Below are 17810 nucleotides of genomic sequence, written 5' to 3'. Positions count from 1 at the left end.
TATGTGATCTAAGAATATTTTTTGAAGTGCACAGGTTCTGTGAAATAAAATATGAAAATATTGATCAAAACTGTGTCAGATGATTGTTATATTTTGAAACTATAACCAATGTTGGGCAGAAATTTAAAAAGATTTCTTCCATCAGCAAATGAATAGAACACAGGAGCAGTCCCAAGGTCATCTGTGATCATTAATGTAAGGTTAAAAATAAATCTTAAACAGATTTTACTCCTGCTGCAATTTGGAAGTAAAAGAATTATAACTTCAATCGGTCTAATAAATGTGATGCTTTTTGTTATCCAGTTCATGTTCTGACCTATGGCTGTAGCAGCTGCTCCTCACTATTAAGTTGAATTATGGTCAGGGTAATTGCTTGCTTCTGTGCAGGGTACTGAGGTCTCATGTTGGAATCACAAGCATTAACGTTTTGTTTCACATTGACCCTCACCACTTCCAAAGAACTTCCCACAGGCCACTTAATGATCATTGCTCTTCTAACATTAATTTTGCTCACTTAATAGAGTATTTAAAGACCTTAAATTGTCAGATGCAAATTGGACTGCACTAGAATTATAGACTGTACAAATGACAATCTAAGTAGGCCATGCATGGAGCTGATATTCCCCTGGGGTGACATTTGTCAGCCTGAGCTTGGCAGTCAGGAGGGCAGCAAAAAAGATCCTGTTGGAAAGCGGATTCCTGAATTCATCTGTTGGTATAGTCGAGTAAAGAAAAGGTGTCAGCTAGATGAAAATTCAATCGTGGTCAGAACCTTCTAATCTTTTGTAAAAGGGTGGTTGAGGTGTAATATTTAACACAGAATTGTGATGGCAAAAGGAAGAAACAATAGCAGAGTATCAAATTTAATTTGCAAAAAGGGTATTCCACTGAATTATACAAATTTTAAAGCTTGCATCACTATAGCTTTAATGTAAGCGATATCAATGTAGCACACGGAACTAGTGTCAGAGCCGAGAATGTCAGATTCAACCTCACTGCAGCTTTGTAACACATTAGACTGTGGGGAATGAAAGATAAGCGCACTTAAAATGTGAAAGTGTTAGGTTGTATCTCCCCAGGTTATTTTATTTGCAATTCTTTGGTATATTTAGCAGCATCTTCCTTCGGCTCAGCAACACAATCAGGAAGAAAAGCTGGGTTTGAGATTTAGGATGAGAGATGGGAGTATGTGAAAAGGTAAGGCAATGCATTCATTTATTAACTTATAAGACATGTACATTGTGTATTTATTCAGATTTAAATAACACATTAAATATCAAAGTAAATCTAAAGTCTAATAAAGAATGACCAAAATGAAAAATGTAGAAATATTTGAAAGGTGTGAGAGGGGAACACCTTAATCAATTATAATCTAATTTAAATACAGGCTTATAATGGAGAGGGTTTGGGAAGGTGGGGGAGGGGAGATGTCATTTTTAACATTTTTCAGCAGTCTGGAGTGAGGAATCCTACATTCTGCATGTGCAGTAAATGATCTGAACAGTCTGTGCTTGATGTCTTAATGTAAAGCAGTAATAACAGGTGTCTTCATTTCCTCAGGAGGCATGCCATATTGATATTGTTGCTCACAGGGGTCAAGTATTGTTTAAATATTGTATTTACGGTGCATTTCAACTATCTCCTGGCATCAAAGTCATATGAGAAAATAAGGTTCACAGAATTCAAAGGAAGACTGATTTGCAATGGCTCTGTATCTCTATTCAAATGAAACACATAGAACATGTGAAAATTTCCTATCTAAATATTCCCTCTCCTTTTTAAGAGTGGATTGTGTAGAGATGGCAAAATTCCAAGTATGCAACCTGTGGCATATGAATTAGCCTAATATGGCATTACAGCCATGAAGGAGTGTGACAGTGTTTGAGATTTCATTCTTTTAGCAAAGCCCCATTTTCCTATTCTCCGATTCAAGTATCCATGAGGTGACCAGTGCACTGTTTATAGCAGGCAGGGAAATCTAATGTCCTAGCCAATACCTCTAACTCAGCCAATGCCACCAGAAACAGATTCCCTGGTCATTCATATTGTGTTTGTCAAAATTTCCATACTAAAAATGAGTCATCCTTTATTCTTATACATCCACCTTCATCCAACATATCTATAGGCACAAGAAGGTGCCAGCAATTTATGATTAACATCACAAACTTAACATAGATCAGAAATCAAGCTTGGGATCTTTGTGGTTCTGTACAATTTCAGGTGATGCATTGACACTGAAACATCACAAGTGAGTCTTGAGTGAAGTTTGGGAAGCATGAGGAAAGCTCAGCAATGTATACAAACCAACCAAAGAGATATTATCCCATCTATGTTCCAAAGCATGACATCCAAACACACATGAGGACATTATTGTCTTCGTTTGAGGTGTAATCTGTTGTATATGAACAGCAGGCAGAGAGTTAATAATTTGTGCTATCTGCTGAATCCCTTTCTCTCTGATCACTAATGCCAAATGAATGCTGCATTAGCAGCTATGATCCACACAATGTGAGAGCATGGTCACTGACAGCAACAGTACTGTAATACTCCCATCTGTCACATCATTGCTTTATATTCATTCTTTAGAACAAAGGAGGATGATATGATTATTTTTATTGGGAGACTCAACAAAACATCATTGGCTTGATTGATTCATCACATATCACTGTGTCAACCTAGCAACAGACAAGTGACTCTCAAAGTTTGGGCAATGTGTTGCTGGGAGATCCTGGCTCAAAGATTAGGAACATGTGAGAGTTATTGGAATATGTGTAATCAGTCAGAGTGATGTAATTTCACTCTAAGTTAAACCATTGGCCAAGTATGTGTAATTTCCAGTGCCAGATATTTCAGGTTTTCAGTTTATTTGTTAAAGCTGATATAGACAATATTCTGGATTAGTGGTGCTGGAAGAGCACAGCAGTTCAGGCAGCATCCAAGTAGCTTCAAAATCGACGTTTCAGGCAAAAGCCCTTCATCAGGAATAAAGGCAGTGAGCCTGAAACATGGAGAGATAAACTAGAGGAGGGTGGGGGTGGGGAGAAAGTAGGATAGAGTACAATGGGTGAGTGGGGGAGGGGATGAAGGTGATAGGTCAAGGAGGAGAGGGTGGAGTGGACAGGTGGAAAAGGAGATAGGCAGATAGGATAAGTCCGGACAAGTCATGGAGACAGCTACTGAGCTGGAAGTTTAGAACTAGGGTGAGGTGGGGGAAGGGGAAATGAGGAAACTGTTGAAGTCCACATTGATGCCTTGGGGTTGAAGTGTTCCGAGGCGGAAGATGAGGCGTTCTTCCTCCAGGCGTCTGGTGGTGAGGGAGCAGTGGTAAAGGAGGCCCAGGACCTCCATGTCCTCAGCAGAGTGGGAGGGGGAGTTGAAATGTTGTGCCACGGGGCGGTGTGGTTGATTGGTGCGGGTGTCCCGGAGATGTTCCCTAAAGCGCACTGCTAGGAGGCGCCCAGTCTCCCCAGTGTAGAGGAGACCGCATCAAGAGCAACGGATACAATAAATAATATTAGTGGATGTGCAAGTAAAACTTTGATGGATGTGGAAGGCTCCTTTAGGGCCTTGGATAGAGGTGAGGGAGGAGGTTTTACAGTTCCTACGGTGGCAGGGGAAAGTGCCAGGATTGGAGGGTGGGTTGTTTGGGGGCGTGGACCTGACCAGGTAGTCACGGAGGGAACGGTCTTTGTGGAAGGCAGAAAGGGGTGGGGAGGGAAATATATCCCTGGTAGTGGGATCTGTTTGGAGGTGGCGGAAATGTCAGCGGATGATTTGGTTTATGCAAAGGTTGGTAGGGTGGAAGGTGAGCACCAGGGGCGTTCTGTCCTTGTTACGGTTGGAGGGGTGGGGTCTGAGGGCGGAGGTGCGGGATGTAGACGAGATGCGTTGGAGGGCATCTTTAACCAAGTGGGAAGGGAAATTGCGGTCTCTAAAGAAGGAGGCCATCTGGTGTGTTCTGTAGTGGAACTGGTCCTCCTGGGAGCAGATACGGCGGAGGCGGAGGAATTGGGAATACAGGATGGCATTTTTGTAAGAGGTAGGGTGGGAAGAGGTGTAATCCAGGTAGCTGTGGGAGTTGGTGGGTTTGTAAAAAATGTCAGTGTCAAGTCAGTCATCATTAATGGAGATGGAGAGGTCCAGGAAGGGGAGGGAGGTGTCAGAGATGGTCCAGGTAAATTTAAGGTCAGGGTGGAATGTGTTGGTGAAGTTGATGAATTGCTCAACCTCCTCGCGGGAGCACGAGGTGGCGCCAATGCAGTCATCAATGTAGCGGAGGAAGAGGTGGGGAGTGGTGCCGGTGTAATTATGGAAGATCAACTGCTCTACGTAGCCAACAAAGAGACAGGCATAGCTGGGGCCCATACATGTGCCCATGGCTACCCCTTTGGTCTGGAGGAAGTGGGAGGATTCAAAGGAGAAATTGTTAAGGGTGAGGACCAGTTCGGCCAAACGAATGAGAGTGTCGGTGGAAGGGTACTGCTGGGGACGTCTGGAGAGGAAAAAAAACGGAGGGCTTAGAGGCCCTGGTCATGGCGGATGGAGGTGTAGAGGGATTGGATATCCATGGTGAAGATGAGGCGTTGGGGGCCAGGGAAACGGAAGTCTTGGAGGAGGTGGATGGCGTGGGTGGTGTCTCGAATGTATGTGGGGAGTTCCTGGACGAGGGGGTATAGGACTGTGCCGAGGTAGGTAGAGATGAGTTCAGTGGGGCAGGAGCATGCTGAGACAATGGGTCGGCCAGGGTGGTCAGGCTTGTGGATCTTGGGAAGGAGGTAGAACCGGGCAGTGCGGGGTTCCCGGACTATGAGGTTGGAAGCTGTGGCTGGGAGATCTCCTGAGGTGATGAGATTCTGTATGGTCTGGGAGATGATGGTTTGGTGATGGGGGGTGGGGTCATGGTCGAGGGGGCAGTAGGAAGAGGTGTCCTCGAGTTGACGTTTGGCTTCAGCGGTGTAAAGGTCAGTGCGCCAGACTACCACTGCGCCCCCTTTATCCGCTGGCTTGATGGTGAGGTTGGGTTTGGAGCAGAGGGATTGGAGGGCTGCGCATTGTGAGGGTGAGAGGTTGGAGTGGGGGAGGGAGGTAGACAGGTTGAGGCGGTTAATGTCCCGGCGGCAGTTGGAAATGAAGAGGTCGAGGGCAGGTAATAGGCCAGCACAGGGTGTCCAGGTGGATGCAGTGTGTTGGAGGTGGGCGAAGGGGTCCTCGGAAGGTGGGTGGGAGTCCTGATTGTGAAAGTAAGCTCGGAGGCGGAGGCGACGGAAGAATTGTTCGACATCACGGCGTGTATTAAATTCATTGATGCGTGGACGGAGGGGGATGAAGGTGAGTCCTTTGCTGAGGACTGATCGTTTGTCCTCAGTGAGGGAGAGGTCTGGGGGGATGGTGAAAACTCGGCAGGGCTGGGAGCTGGGATCTGGTGTGGGTGTCGAGCTGGGAGTGGGGGCGGAACCTGTAACTGGAGTGGGTGTGATGGTGGGGGGAATGGGGGTGGAGTCATGAGCAGGGGTAGTGTTCCCCTCGGGGTTCTGGGGGGTGGAGATAGTGACAGTGGGGTCTGTGGGGGGCATGTCAGCAGAATGCAAATGAGTGGCGCTGGTGGGAGCGGAAGTGGTGGTGATCACGGCAATAGGGGTGGCGGGAGTCACTGAGCATGTGACATTAGCGATGATGTGAAGGGCGGAAGTGATGTCAGGTGTGATGCATGAGGAATTGTGAGAGGTGGAAGTGGTTGTGGGAGTAGCCATGATGGGGGCAGAAGTGACATCATCAATCAGCGTGGGGGTGGTAGCTGCATCTGCCGCATGGCTAATGGTGGAATAGGTTCCGAGGCCGGGGGAATGTTGTGGAATGTTTGAGGAGTGCTGGTTATGGAGGTGGGTAGATAAAAGTTTGTTGTACTTACAGTTTGAGATGGAATTGAAATACTGTTTGTTGAGAGTATGAATTCTCCTGAGGATGTAGTACAGAGTGGGTCTCCTCTACATTGGGGAGACTGGGCGCCTCCTAGCAGACCACTTTAGGGAACATCTCCGGGACACCCGCACCAATCAACCACACCGCCCCGTGGCCCAACATTTCAATTCCCCCTCCCACTCTGCCGAGGACATGGAGGTCCTGGGCCTCCTTCACCGCCGCTCCCTCACCACCAGACGCCTGGAGGAAGAACGCCTCATCTTCCGCCTCGGAACACTTCAACCCCAAGGCATCAATGTGGACTTCAAAATTTCCTCATTTCCCCTTCCCCCACCTCACCCTAGTTCTAAACTTCCAGCTCAGTAACTGTCTCCATGACTTGTCCGGACTTGTCCTACCTGCTTATCTTCTTTTCCACCTATCCACTCCACCCTCTCCTCCTTGACCTATCACCTTCATCCCCTCCCCCACTCACCCATTGTACTCTATGCTACTTTCTCCCCACCCCCACCCTCCTCTAGCTTATCTCTCCATGCTTCAGGCTCACTGCCTTTATTCCTGATGAAAGGCTTTTGCCCGAAACGTCGATTTCCAAGCTACTTGGATGCTGCCTGAACTGCTGTGCTCTTCCAGCACCACTAATCCAGAATCTGGTTTCCAGCATCTTCAGTCATTGTTTTTACCAAGTTGATATAGACAATAGCAGCACCCTAAAATGCAGTAACATGGCAGCACAATTTAGAAGGGGAAGAGGATTCTATATTCACCATAGCTACTGTTGAGTCATTTTGCTTGAATTGATTCATGCCCCAGGTTTCAATTAAGGACAGTGATTCCCTCTCTAAAAGAAGTAGCAGATTGCTCATACAATATAACATGTAAATTATACTGTAAATCCTTCAACTCATTAATTTATGACAAGTATGTTCTTAGTTTTCAATACAACAGCTTTTCTGCAAGGGTACCCTAACATCCTGATGTAAATTAGATGGAAGATGAGTAAAACTTCAGATATTGATGTAAATAGCCAGTATCAGCCATTGGCATGGTAGAATACATATTGGAAAATTATAGTTTATAACTGCAGTGCTTCTAACGAGGTGGACCTCACAGAATATGAGTTCTCTGGTTGGGACTGTTAACTTGGTCCAATCAGGGAGCCCTGGCTGACAGAGATAAAGAGGAGTATCAGAGGTTGTGTTCTCTCTAAGAGCTGGCTCTGAGGAAGCTGGATTAGTGTCAAGAATTCTCCACATGTAAATAAGGGATGACTTAGTGACAGGATATTGGCCTCTGTGGAGTTATTTCAGTGGCGATGATAAAAAAAAAGCATGCTCCTTGAAGAAATTCACTCTCAATGGTCATCTTTGAGTTGGGGCAAGCTTTTCTGGCATCATACTGGTATTTGGGAAGCTTGACCCATTTGATCCTGCTGTCAAATTCACCTCAAATTCACCTGGACCGTCTCAGACTCCTCCCTCCCCTTCCTAGACCTTTCCATTTCCATCTCGGGTGACCGAATCGACACGGACATTTATTATAAACCAACCGACTCCCACAGCTACCTAGACTACACCTCCTCCCACCCTGCCCCCTGTAAAAACGCCATCCCATATTCCCAATTCCTTCGTCTCCCCCGCATCTGCTCCCAGGAGGACCAGTTCCAAAACCGTACAACCCAGATGGCCTCTTTCTTCAAGGACCGCAATTTCCCCCCAGACGTAGTCAACGATACCCTCCACCGCATCTCTTCCACTTCCCGCTCCTCCGCCCTTGAGCCCCACCCCTCCAATCGCCACCAGGACAGAACCCCACTGGTCCTCACCTACCATCCCACCAACCTCCATGTCCAACGTATCATCCACCGTCATTTCCGCCACCTCCAAACGGACCCCACCACCAGGGACCTATTTCCCTCCCCTCCCCTATCAGCGTTCCGAAAAGACCACTCCCTCCGTGACTCCCTCGTCAGGTCCACACCCCCCACCAACCCAACCTCCACTCCCGGCACCTTCCCCTGCAACTGCAAGAAATGCAAATCTTGCGCCCACACCTCCCCCCTTACCTCCCTCCAAGGCCCCAAGGGACACTTCCATATCTGCCACAAATTCACCTGCACCTCCACACACATCATCTATTGCATCCGCTGCACCCGATGTGGCCTCCTCTATATTGGGGAGACAGGCCGCCTACTTGCGGAACGTTTCAGAGAACACCTCTGGGACACCCGGACCAACCAACCCAACCACCCCATAGCCCAACACTTCAACTTCCCCTCCCACTGTGCTCCGATTTCCTCCCACAGTCCAAAGATGTGCAGGTTAGGTGAATTGGTCATGCTAAATTGCCCGTAGTATTAGGTAAAGGGGTAAATGTAGGGGAATGGGTGGGTGGCGGGTCGGTGTGGACTTGTTGGGCCGAAGGGCCTGTTTCCACACTATAAGTAATCTAATCTAATCTCACTCTACCAAGGACATGCAGGTCCTTGGACTCCTCCATCGCCAGACTATGGCAACACGACGGTTGGAGGAAGAGCGCCTCATCTTCCACCTGGGAACCCTCCAACCACAAGGGATGAACTCAGATTTCTCCAGTTTCCTCATTTCCCCTCCCCCCACCTTGTCTCAGTCAAATCCCTCAAACTCAGCACCGCCTTCCTAACCTGAAATCTTCCTCCTGACCTCTCCGCCTCCACCCCACTCCAGCCTATCACCCTCACCTTGACCTCCTTCCACCTATCGCATTCCCAATGCCCCTCCCCCAAGTCCCTCCTCCCTACCTTTTATCTTAGCCTGCTGGACACACTTTCCTCATTCCTGAAGAAGGGCTGATGCCCGAAACGTCGATTCTCCTGCTCCTTGGATGCTGCCTGACCTGCTGCGCCTTTCCAGCAACACATTTTCAGCTCTGATCTCCAGCAGCTGCAGTCCTTACTTTCTCCTGCTGTCAAAGACTGGGCCCAGTACGTGGAAAGAATATGGAATTTTCTATCCGGGCACATGAAAAGTAATAATTAAGGCTCCCAACAGCTTGTGGACTCACAGTTGTTTCAGTTATTAGGAGCCTAATTTTCCCTTAAGCACCAGATACTAAAAACTTTCAAGAGTTGATGGACTTAGTTATAGATTCTGTTGATGAATTTGATTAAGGAATACTACAATTCCAACCCTTCTCTAATTCTGAGATGCTATCAGTTTTACTCGGCAATTTCAGAACTAGGGGAGTCTGCAGGGATTTTTGACAAGGTTAAGATGACTGGCAGAGGCATGTGACTTTGGTTTAACCCTTAATGAGATGTTCAGCGACTATTTGGTATGTGGGATTAATGATGTAACCATGCAAAAGTGGCTACTATTTAAAACCAAACTGGACTTCAAACAGGCACTACCACTGGCATTTTCATTGGAAAATATGGCAAATGGAGCATATGAATTGCAGGGTATTCTGTTGGAAGTGGACACCCTCACCGGTCTGAATAAGCTTAGGGAACACCACTTGAGTGAAGGCAATTGCATAGCCTCACTTAGAACACATCCAGAACAGAGGGACTCTCGGTCAGCCCACAGCAAAACAAAGCCAACACCCCCGGCTAAACAGTTAAAACTTTCTGAAGGGTTTGGACTGGCAAGCCATTATAGTTGCTGCCGGTCTGCAAATTCAAGACACAACAGAGTCCCACAAGCTCTAAATTGAGTAAGAGAATACATAAGCCAGTATCCAGTGGAGTGCACACCCTGGAAAGTCCAGCTACTTCTGGTTTGGAACAGTTAAATGAGAACCAAACAAAATAAACATCTGGTTAAATGTGCACCCGGTTTTAATGGAGGTTGATACTGGCACAGCAATTTCAGTGATTCCAAAACCAGTTTGAATAAAATTTGTTCTGGGCTCCAACCCTTCATTTTATATAAGACCTCGACTAGACTGAGAACCCACAGGGGAACCTTTACAGATTAAGGGAACAACTTCAGTTCTGGTCTCTTATGAGTAGCAGCTGGTTCAGATATCACTGACAGTAGCAAAAGGCTTGGGCCCAAGCTTGGGACAAGATTGGCTCAACATTTTTCAATGAGAAAATGGTTGTCTAAGTGAAGTCCGAGTTAAATTTTTGTAAGATTTTCAGGAAGGTCTAGCCAAGGCCACCTTGCATATTGACCAGGAAGCAAATCCATGATTCTACCAGGCCCACCCAGTGCCATTTGCCTTGCGGGCAAAACTAGAGGAAGAAATCAGAAGATTGGAAATCATCAAACCTGTCCAGTTTGCGGAATGAGCAGGACCAGTCATTTCAATTGTGAAGCCTGATGGGTTGGTTTGCCTTTGTGGGATTTTAAACTAATGATAAATCACTTTTTGCAACTGGATAAGTACCCAGTCTCTTGCATGGAGGATTTATAAGCAAAGCTAACAGAGGAGCTGTCCTTCATGTCGCTGGACATGAGCCATGCATGCTTGCAATTGCAGATAGATAGGGATTCCCAGAAGTATGCTATAACTAATACCCATAAGGATTTGTACCAACATATGAGACTGTCATTTGGGGTACCATCAATCTGTGCCACTTTTCAGCAGACAGTAGAGAATACTTTACAAGAACATCTACCCCAGGTCGCCATTTACCTAGATGACATACTAATAACAGGGAAGACCAATAAGGAGCACTTAGAAAACTTGGACAAAGTCCTTAGCTGTTTCTCCCAGGGGGATTTATATCTTAGAAGGAAAAAAGCTGTGTGCCAGACACTCCAAGTGACTTATTTAGGTTACGAGTCAACGATACCAGGTTACATCCATTGGAAGATAAAGTGAGGGTAATCAAAGGTGTCCTGGCTCCCACGTCTGTATCGGACCATAGGTCTTTCATTGGGTTCGTGAATTATTACTGGAAGTTCATACACATCCTGGTCTCCAACCTGGCATCAACTCTTAAATACGTGTATATAGTTACAAGTTGGAACAGTGTCTGGAAGATGAAGTAGCAAATCCGGATGCATTGAGCCAGCTCCCACTGGCAGATACACTACCACACGGTACTGCCACTGGAACAGTCCGTAATGGCTTTAAATTTTCTGGACACACTTCCAGTCACAGCTGACAACATCAGATTATGGACACAGAAAGATCTGGTCCTGGCAAAGCTGAAACTGCTGATGGTGACTGGAGAAGCCAAAGGGCTGTTACAACCAGTGTTGAAACCTTTTAAGACCTGGACAGACCAGATCACAATAGAGGAAGGTATAATATTATGGACAATGATTGTCTCAAGCAAAGGTTCCCACCAGATACTGGCTGAACTCCACCATGTTCATTCTAGGGTTTTCAAAAATGAAGATGTGGTGCCCAGGATCGGATGCAGATATAGTCGCATTGGTGGGACAGTGCCCAGGTGCCTACAAGGTCAAACATTATCACCAGCATCTCCCTCACATTCATGGGAATGGCTGGGTAAACCATGGACTCAGTTTCACATTGACATTACAAGTCCTTTCATGAACACAGTGTTCTTAGTCCTTGGGGACCCTCCAAAAAACTGGATGTGCATAAAGTTTATTCATCAAACATGGGGATGATGATAGAAAAACTCTGAACATCTTTTGTAATGCATGGACTCTTAGAAGTGTTGGTCAGAGATAACGTTCCAGGAAGGATTTTGAATATTTCCTGAAGTCCTTTGGTATTTGTTAAAAAGGACAGCTCCATACCATCCATTATCCAATGGTCTGGCAGATAGAGCAGTACAAACTTCAAAGGCAGGCTTAAAGAGACAGCCTTCAGCTTCACTAGATACCAAACTGTCCCATTCTTATTTGATTATGGGACCACCCTCATGCAACAACAGGGATAGCTCCAGCAGAGTTACTAATGGGGACAAGACCCTGCACTAAGTTAAACCTGATCTTCTCAGACCTGAGGGAGAGGTGAAATGGCATCAGGTGTGCCACATGAGTTTGGCTAAGCAAGACAGAGAGTTTACTTCAGGGGATGAAGTTTGGTATAGGAATCACGGGAATGGCCCTGCATGGGTTAAAGGCATGGTCAACACAAGATCAGGTCCAATGATATATAAAGTTCGGCTGAGCGTGACAGTCCTGGATGAGTGCGTGCACCACATGAAAGCTGCAAAGTCACAAATGAGATGGGAACCAAACATGCCCAGTGCCTTGACTGTCTTTCCAACTGTTCCGGAACCTGGGGGTTCTCCCTCTCTGTTAAGTATTTCAGATACTTTGGAATCTGAGGTGGTCATAGCAGATGTTTCCACCTCAACCCCTTTGCTGCCTGAAGAAGAGAATAAATTTCTTCTGAGACGATCGGAGGTGAGTTACTGTGTGCTACATGCTGCCCTTACCAGAGGCAGAGTTAGAGGAACCTGACCCGGTGCTAAAACACCTCAGGAGGAGCTACAAAAATAGAACCGGCCCGTGTCCTCGGACACAGAGGGGGAAGGATGTAGTGATTGCAACACAGTCAGCTAGGTGGACCTCATAGAATATGAGTTCCCTGATTGGGGCTATTAACCTGGTCCAATCAGGGAGCCCTAGCTGACAGATACAAACAGGAGTGTCAGAGCTTTTGCTCACTCTGAGAGCTGACTCTGATGGAGTTGGATCAGTGTCAAGGATTCTCCCCAAGTAAATAAAGGGTGACTTGGTGATGAGATAATGGTCTCTGTGACATTAATTCAATAACTAAATGAAGAAACTTCTTATAAAGAAAGTAAATATCTAGAACTTAAGATATTTCAATTTTTTTATAAAGGGTGACTGTAGACATTGTAATTGATACATGTGACAGGATGAAATAATTGTGAACAGTTTTAACATCAATTATTTATGCAGTCAATAGATTGCAGTGGCTAAACAAGGTGGTTCACCAACACCTTCTCAAGGGCAATTCAGCATAAATATGTTGTGATGCCCAGTTATAGGAAGGATATCATTAAGCTGGACAGGGTTCAGAAGAGCTTTACCAGGATGATGCTGCATATGAAAGATTTGAGTTATGAAGAAAGATTGGGACTTTTTTCACTGGACTGTAGGATTTTGAGAGGCGATCTTATGAAGTTTATAAAATAATGAAAGGTATAGATAGAGTTAATGGTGGTTGTCTTTTCCCTAGGATGGGAGATTTCAGGACTACGGGGCACATTTTTAAGGTGAGAAGAGAGAGATTTAAAAAAGACTTGAGGGGCAAATGTTTTACTGAGAGAATGGTTCCCATCTAGAATGAAATTAGTGGGTCAGTTACAATATTTAAAAGACATTTGGATAAGTACATGAATAGGAAAGGTTTGGAGGGATATGGAGCAGGGGCAGGCAGATGGCACTAATTAAGTTTGGTTTTATGTTTTCCATGGACTGATTGGACCAAAGGGTCTTTTTTTTTGCTGACTGTAAGACTCTCTGACTCATTTAGCCAGCCAAGCCAACGTCACATGAACAAATAAAAGACAAATAAAAAAGTAGAATAAAATGTCTTTTGAAGAAAATATTTTAATCATTTTACTTTGCTCAATTAATAGCTAATTGTTTTCTTCTGGAACTATGAAGATCGCCTGAAGCATGGCAGGAGATTTGGAAAAGCCCCCATAGAAACGACAGTCCACATCTGATGTAGAATTTCACTTGGCTTTGCCAGGGAAGCATACCCATAACCTATTGTAGTTGCACATGCTAAATTGAGCCACACTGTCCATGGGGATAGGGCCAACTGGGATTCTAACCTTAAGAAGGACTTTTCTCAAGCAATCTTGGGGACAATGTAATTGTAGCTATTATTTATTCATCATTTATCAACAATTTTCTGGCAATTTTCCAAGAAAGCCATGATCCGGCTAATAGAGTAGAGGTTTATGCATAATCTCCTCAGATTTCCATTGAGGAGAGTGGCATAGAAGTGGAAGAAAGAGGGAAACAAGCCATGGAGAGTAAGAATGGGGAAGGGAGGAGGAAAGAAAGGTGCAGAGGATGGATAAAACAATGGAAGAGGAAGTAGAGTGGGAGATGGAAGAAAGAGTGAAAACAAGAGGCACAAACCTCAAGGAGAAAGGAGAAAGCACAGAGAAAGGGAACTGGAAGGAAGCAAAAAAGGGTACACTAGGAAAAAACAATTTAGATCAGTGGAAGAAGAAGAATAGATTGTTGAGAATATAGCCATTGGAGAAGAAGAAACCAACCACTATGAGTTTGAGAGGTATTGTTGGGGATTGGAAACACAGTGTTTTGTGGTTATTATAAAATAGGAAATGTGAAGTAATGTACAGTCTACACTGGAAGGAAGGATTAGGAATTTGAAATTTTGCTCAAAGGATGTGGATAAAGTATCATAGTCCAAAGTATCTTCCCATCAAATGGCCAGTCTAAAGTCATGGCTCTGAAGAGTTCATATTCTTGCTACATTGGCCCTAATCATTCTACCAATGTCAGACATAATCTGTGGGTGGAGATGACGAGTTCTGCTCTAGTTTCCTGAGGGAATAGATGTGCCAAATACCTGAGGTCCTATTAATTATACCTGAATAATTCTAGCTGTTGTTATTGCTACCATAAACATTGCTATCTAAGAACAGTGCTGTTTCTGTAGGTACTCCAGGCTGGTCTAGCCTCTACCATGAATCACTAAATAGGGGTAAATCAAAGGGAGACTGGAGTGGTGAATTACCTCAAATAACCCTTACTGAGTATTATATACTGATAGAAGTAACAAATGGAGTCATAGAGTCATCGAGATGGACAGAACAGAAACAAACTCTTTGGTCCAACTCGTCCATACCGACCAGCTATCCCAACCCAATCTAGTCCCACCTGTCAGCACCCGGCCCATATCCCTGCAAACCCTCCCTCTTCATATACCCATCCAGAAGCCTTTTAAATGTTGCAGTTGTACCAGCCTCCACTACGTTCTCTGGCAGCTCATTCCATACACACAACCTCCCTCTGAGTGAAAATGTTGCCCCTTAGGTCTCTTTTATATCTTACCCCTCTCACCCTAAACCTATGCCCACTAGTTCTGGACTCCCCCACCCCAGGGAAAAGACTTTGCCTATTTATCCTAACCATGCCCCTTATGATTTTATAAATCTCTATAAGGTCACCCCTCAGCTTCCGATGCTCCAGGGAAAACAGCCATAGTCATAGAGTCATAGAAATGTACAGCATGAAAACAGACCCTTTTGTCCAACCTGTCCACGCTGACCAGTTATCCCAACCCAATCTAGTCCCACTTGCCAGCACCTGGCCCATATCCCTCCAAATCCTTCCTATTCATATACCCATCCAAATGCCTCTTAAATGTTGCAATTGTACAAGCCTCCACCACTTCCTCTGGCAGCTCATTCCATACATGTACCACCCTCTGTGTGATAAAGTTGCCCCTTAGGTCTCTTTTATATTTTTCCCCTCTCACCCTAAACCTATGCTCTCTAGGTCTGGACTCCCCAACCCCAAGGAAAAGACTTTGTCTATTTATCCTATCCATGCCCCTCATAATTTTGTAAATCTCTATAAGGTCACCCCTCAGCCACCGACGCTCCAGGGAAAACAGCCCCAGTCTGTTCAGCCTCTCCCTATAACTCAAATTCTCCAACCCTGGCAACATCCTTGTAAATCTTTTCTGAACCCTTTCAAGTTTCACAACATCTTTCCAGTGAGAAGGAGACCAGAATTGCACACAATATTCCAACAGTGGCCTAACCAATGTCCTATACAGCCGCAACATGACCTCCCAACTCCTGTACTCAATACTCTGACCAATAAATGAAAGCATACCAAACACCTCCTTCACTAACCTATCTACTTGCAACTCCACTTTCAAGGAGCTATGAACCTGCACTCCAAGGTCTCTGTTCAGCAACACTCCTGTTGGGAATATACAATGATTGGTTTCTAGAATCTTGCTAATGGAGGAATGGTTACTGAATAAGCTGTAGTTTATTTCTAGTTTGCTCCCTGGAGGCGCATTGCTTAAAATTAGATCTCGTGCCATCGTGGTCATCCAAGATTATGATAATTTTAGAAATTTGATGTCACTCGCCATTTATAATATTTAATAAATGATTCACAATTCTCTGTGAATTTAGAAAAGTAATAGTGCCGCAGACAGTGTCGTGAAGAAATGATTTGAAAGGATCTTTGGGCTGAAGATCATTACCGCAGAGAGCTACTCTCTGGGTTAACTGGAAATAAAACGTAAAGAGATAGATGCAGTTTCAAATGTCAGGATGCAATTGGCCTAGATGCAGACGTGTTTTGCAACATAAATGTGCAGTGGGGTTGTTTCAAATATGAAAGCACGACATAGCTGCAATACTCACCTATACTTCATGCTGGAATTTTTCAACTTAGAATAATTCATTTTTTTTAGAATCCCTTTAAAGGGTGGTATTTTCCCACCTGAGTAGCAGTAAGGAGAGTAACTGGAAAGAAAGATAATTGAGTAGTCAATTGTGCAGCAAATCAAAGTTTTTAAATCTATACGACCCTGTCAATCTCCATATAAATGCAAAAATGGCGTGCACATCAAAAGTAAAAGATGAGCAACTATTAAGGATTCCAAGTTAAACATTATGCTGACTCTAGGATAAACGTGCCTATGGCAGATGAGGGGTGTGCTACTTTGTTTAAGAAAGTCTGGGCTTGTTCTGTTACAGAACCCTCATTTTTGCTAGAGCTGTTGTTATGATCTCAGACCAGACTGCCAAATTTACATTGTGATCTGGCCAGGGATCAGTAAGAAACTGTCATGAAATATTCCACAGGAGGCTGGAAGAACACAACAAACCAGGGCAGCATCAGGAGGTGGAGGATTCAACGTTTCAGGTATAACTCTTCTTCTGGAATGGAGGTGGGGTTGGGGGGAGTTGCAGATAAAGAGGGGAGGGGAAGGTTATGGGTTGGGGGGGGGGGGAAATGGTGATGTACTTATAGGTGAACACAGGTGGTGGGTACGACCTAGTTGGCCAATGGGAGGAATGAATCCGGTTGGTAGCTAGAAGGAATGGCGGAGGGATGGAAAGGAGGAGGTGGGGCCAGGAAAGGGTGTAGGAGGATGGGTGTGAAGGTTATTGGAAATTGGAGAACTCAATGTTGAGTCGTCTGGGCTGTGGGCTACCCAGACGGAAGGTAAGTTATTGTTCTTTCAATTTGCAATCTGATTTGCTGTAGCAATGGAGGAAAGTGAGGACGAATATGTCGGAGAGGGAGTGGGAAGGTGAATTGAAACAAGTGGTGACCGGGAGGTCAGGCTGACTCTTACAGGCCCGGCTGAGATGCTTGGTGAAACGTTCCCTAAATTTATGTTTAATCTCACTGATGTAAAGAAGACCACATTGGGAGCACTGGATACTGTAAACTAGGATGGAGGAGAGGCAGGTGAACCTTTGTTTCACCTGGAAGGACTGTTTGGAGCCTTGGATGGAGGTGAGGGAGTGGGTGTGCTGGCAGAGTTTGCACCTTTTACGGTTGCAGGGGGAGGTACTGGGGAGTTTGGGACTGGGGGGGGCAATGTTGGTGGAGAGGGTAGCACGAACCAAGGAGTGGTGGGAATTTATGGACAAGAATTTGTCAAAGTAACAGATCACAAACTTCTGCTAGGGTGCTGAAGGAAGTCAAGGCAGTGCCGCCCATAGCTTCCAGTAGAATTCAGTGGCACATAGTACAAGTTAGAACACCATCCAGGAAGCCAAGTGGCTAACACCGTTGCCTTGAGCCATGACCCACTTACAGATACATAACCGGTGGTGTCTCCCCGGAAGACTATGTTTTAGTTTTAAACTTCCCGGACACCCTTCCAGTCACTGCTGTCAATATCTGACCATGAACACAACAAAATCTGGTCCTAGTGAAACTAAAACAGCTGGTAGTAATAGGGGAAACAGAAGGATCATCACGACC

At 45.2% G+C, this 17810-nt stretch overlaps 2 protein-coding genes across 14 annotated transcripts in view; one reads left to right on the top strand and one right to left on the bottom strand.

The window, feature by feature from the left end:
* LOC140458136 (voltage-dependent calcium channel subunit alpha-2/delta-4-like) overlaps positions 1-17810 on the bottom strand; it is a 491615-nt gene that overhangs the window by 126277 nt on the left and 347528 nt on the right. The gene's annotated exons all lie outside the window — the stretch shown is intronic.
* Positions 1-17810, top strand: part of LOC140458138 (leucine-rich repeat and transmembrane domain-containing protein 2-like) — a 149681-nt gene that overhangs the window by 48599 nt on the left and 83272 nt on the right. For 3 of the 8 annotated variants that reach the window (XM_072552265.1, XM_072552264.1, XM_072552263.1), the window contains exon 1: positions 775-1197. The exons of 1 other annotated variant lie outside the window; for it this stretch is intronic. The gene's annotated coding sequence lies outside the window, so the exon portion shown is untranslated. 4 more of the 8 variants (XM_072552269.1, XM_072552268.1, XM_072552267.1 and 1 more) reach the window with 4 other exon arrangements.

Source organism: Chiloscyllium punctatum, chromosome 32 (assembly GCF_047496795.1).
Source record: "Chiloscyllium punctatum isolate Juve2018m chromosome 32, sChiPun1.3, whole genome shotgun sequence".
NCBI classification, from domain to species: Eukaryota; Metazoa; Chordata; class Chondrichthyes; order Orectolobiformes; family Hemiscylliidae; genus Chiloscyllium; species Chiloscyllium punctatum.
This window is presented reverse-complemented; position numbering and strand designations above follow the sequence as displayed.